The 3692-nt window shown below is 49.1% G+C and overlaps 1 long non-coding RNA gene across 1 annotated transcript; it reads right to left on the minus strand.

Annotated features, from left to right (window-relative positions):
- Positions 1 to 1230: 1230 nt before the first annotated feature.
- LOC143662478 (uncharacterized) lies at positions 1231 to 2596 on the minus strand. Its single transcript, XR_013165342.1, has 2 exons — positions 2215 to 2596; positions 1231 to 1400 (listed from the first exon to the last, which is right to left on the minus strand). It is a non-coding gene; the product is annotated as an uncharacterized LOC143662478 (long non-coding RNA).
- Positions 2597 to 3692: the final 1096 nt, after the last annotated feature.

Raw genomic sequence — 3692 nt, forward strand, 5'->3', positions numbered from 1 at the left:
GGCACACTGATTGGCCTCTGCCTGCCAGAAGCCTGGGAGCGTTGGAGCGATGGGGCATCAGACCCTCCATGGGGTCCCCTGACTCACAGTTGCCGCCACCACCACGTAGGCTGGGGGCTGGGCAGTGGGCGGGGCCTCCTGTTCAGCTCCACCTTCTGCAGCCCCACCTCCTGACTGACTGCCACAGACCTTTGTGACGCAGGGGCTGTGACCCACGTGTTTTTATTTCTTTTTTAATTTCTCAGTATTATTTTTTAATACCAAGTACACCAAATAAACGTAAATGTTCTGAATTTTTGAACATCCTACTCTCCATATATAATCAGTCATTCACAATGTCATCACACAGTTGCATATTCATCATCATGATCATTCCTTCGAACCTTTGCATCTACTCAGGAAATGAAATAAATAGAAAACAGCAAAAAATTTCTACATACCATACCCCTTACCGCTCCCTTTCATTGATCACTGGCATTTCCAACTAAATTTATTTTCTCATTTGTTCCTCCTATTATTTGTTTTGATTCCCTACGTTCTTGTCGTCTGTTGACAAGGTGGATGAAAGGAGCATCAGAGGCAAGGTTTTCACAACCACACGGTCCCATTGTGAAAGCCCTATCATTATACAATCATCTTCCTGAAACATGGTTACTGGAACACAGCTCTACATTTTCAGGCACTTCCCTCCAGCCTCTCAAATATGAAGTTCTGCCAGTCATCGTCTTTTTTTTGCTCCCAGGGGCCTCCCCTCTCTCGACCACCTCAGCAGGTGATCTCACTGCTCCCCTTCTGCCATGCAGGTCCTGCCCCCAGGGGTGCAAATCTTCCTGGAAACATGGGACAGAACTCACTGGGCTAGCCAGTACCCAGCAATCAAGGGAATGCAAAAGCCTGCTTGACCCAAAGTGGAAGAGAGAAATGGGAAAAGAGAAGGTTTCCATGGCCAAGAGCTTTCAAGCAGTCCTGATGTGATCCTGCTGGTGATTCATTGGCATTCTGGGGACATCCAATTTTCATTTCTGGGGGAGTGGAGTAGCTGCAGGGAATTGCCTGAAACTGTTGAGCCCTGTTCCCCAAGCCTTGACTCTAGAAGATGATCATTGAAAGATTCAACTTTTACAATGGGACAGTGCTCTTGGGAAATCCGTTTTTTTCCTGCTGCTCCTTTCCTCCAGGGTACGAAAACAGCATGAAGAAAGAATCAATAAATAATAAAGAGCAGGAAGGGTAAAGCAAGTTGTTTATTTGTATATACCAGTGGTGAATGAGAAGGAGGGAGAAACGGCATGACTTGAATGAATTCTTTTCTTCCTGTAAGTTACTCTCATCTTCTACAAAACGATCATCGTCCTAATTCCGCAGATGTGCGATGAGACTGCGCGCCGTTGATTACCCACCTGGATCGAAAGCACTGGGGTCAATGTTTATGACAGAAATAATTTTCCAAGAACTTAAGAGAGAGTGCAGTTGATACTTCCAGATTTATCTCAAAGTCTCCGCTTTACCTGGACTGGCACCCTTAGCACAGATGTGACCAGTCTGCAATCATCCCATTCCTCACCCAGGCAGTACTGGTAATTAGTTGTCCATCACCATCCGTTGAATCAAGAAACCGGAAAGGAGATGCGATCGGCAGGCGGTCTCCTATGAAGCCCGAACCGCGCCTGAGCCTGCTTAAAGTCTCAGCTCAACCGCGAGCATGCGCACTGAAACCATTGAGGAACTTGGGGCTGAGGGGCACCGCCGGCATCCCCAAGGGCCGAGGCTGGGGAGGGCTACGCTGTCTGGCCGGATAATGGCGAGGGGCCCTCCCCAACCTGATGTCCGGTTCCCGACCACAGGCCCCGGCTGGCCGCCACCCCGGTGCCAGCGTCGCCCTCGGTCGGCCTCCCGCCCGCACCCTGCCACATCGGGCGCGCTCACGCCGCTGCCCCTTGCCACCCTGCACGCAGCCCAACACTCTGGGTTCCCTGCCAGCACACTGACACCCCCCTGCCAGGCAGACCCCCGCCGCTCAACCCACCCCGCACACCCCACGGACACAGCGCTGCCTGGGCTCGGCTTCCCCCCCGCCACTGCTCCCAAACCGCAGGCTCGCCTGGCCGCTTGGCCCCCTGGGCTGGGCGCAGCACCGTTCGGGGCCAGGCTCCAGCCTGCGATCTGGGAGGGGGCTCCACAGGAAACCTGTCCTTGAAGCTGGAACCCTCGCACCTGTCAGGGACACCAGGCAGCCCTTCACACAACAACCCTGACTCTTGCGGGGTGCCTCCGCTCCTCTCAGGAGTTGGGGAGACCTCGTTGTTCTTCTGCCCTCAGCCCTGACAGGAAAGCCCAGCCGGTGCCCCAGGTGTCGGCGAGCCGGTTGCGCTCTGGGTGTTTGGTGTCAGGCATGAGGTCCACTGGCATCGTTCCCAGGCAGCAGAGATCGATGACTTCGTGCTCGCCACGCCGATTGGTCTCCGCCTGCCAGAAGCCCCCGCCCGTTGGAGCGGTGGGGCAGCAGACCCTCCCTGGTGTTCCCTGATCCGCAATTGCCGCCAGCGCCCCAGCGGTGGGGAGCTGGGCAGTGGGCGTGGCCTCCTGCTTAGCAACCCCTCCCGTGGCCCCGCCCCCCGAGTGACTGCCACAGGCCTTTGTGACACAGGCGTTCCCCGCGCGTTTTTATTTCTTTTTTAATTTTCCAGTATTTTTTAAAATGTTTTAATATCCAGAAACAAACACAAACGTTCTTAACTTTTGATCATCCTACTCTCCATATATAATCATTCACAATATCATCACACAGTTGCATATTCATCATCACGATCAAAAGTGCAATAATTCTAGCTTTTATATTTATATATGTTAATTTAATAGTGTCCTTTGTTTTTTATTCATTTTTATTTATTTATTTATTTATTATTTTTTTCTTATGGTTTCAATGTACGTTGTCACAGTTTCCCAGCTGTAAAGGCAAATACCATACAATGCATTGGCTTAATGACATAAATTTATTGCCTCAAAGTTGCAGAGTGCAAAAGGCTTGCTTACTCCTGGTCATTTTTGTTCTTGCAACTGGTCAATTCTTGGGTTTCCTTGTTTTTTCCCCATCTCAGAGCAATTTTTTTCTTTCTCTTTTGTATTCCATTGGATAACAGCATCTGCCTTGTCCTTTGGATTTCTCTCATACCATGTGACTGTTTCCAAGTGGTCCAAAATTTTGATTGACAGTCTAAACATCCAAACCCACTTATTGCAGGAAAAGTTTCTTGTTGTTTACCTCGCTCCAGCAAGCCACACCAGGATTATGGACAGCATATACCACAGATTCTTGTCACTCACTTGGGGGATAAGATAGCAACTGAGATTAGAAAGGCAAAATTTACTAAGATTGAGAGCTTTCATTTCAGCCTTTACTTGATGTGCAGGTGATGCAGTAATGTCCATAGTTCCAAAATAATTTTCTTAGGAGGTCCCTGGATTTTTCAGTAGTTCTTTTAGGGGAAAAAATGATTCCTCAGCTTTCAACTACAATCTTCCCACAATTACCCCTTTCCATTTTCAATTTGTCTTTTCAGTTTGCATTTTGATCGGCAATGTATGTGAATTTCAGTTGTTGTTCATCCTCTCCTGCAGGTGGCAGTGTCAGTTGTTTATTGAAGTTAAGCCATCCCAACATACACTTAAGTGTATTGTGATCCATTGTGATT

This window comes from Tamandua tetradactyla, chromosome 18 (genome assembly GCF_023851605.1).
Source record: "Tamandua tetradactyla isolate mTamTet1 chromosome 18, mTamTet1.pri, whole genome shotgun sequence".
Lineage (NCBI taxonomy): Eukaryota > Metazoa > Chordata > Mammalia > Pilosa > Myrmecophagidae > Tamandua > Tamandua tetradactyla.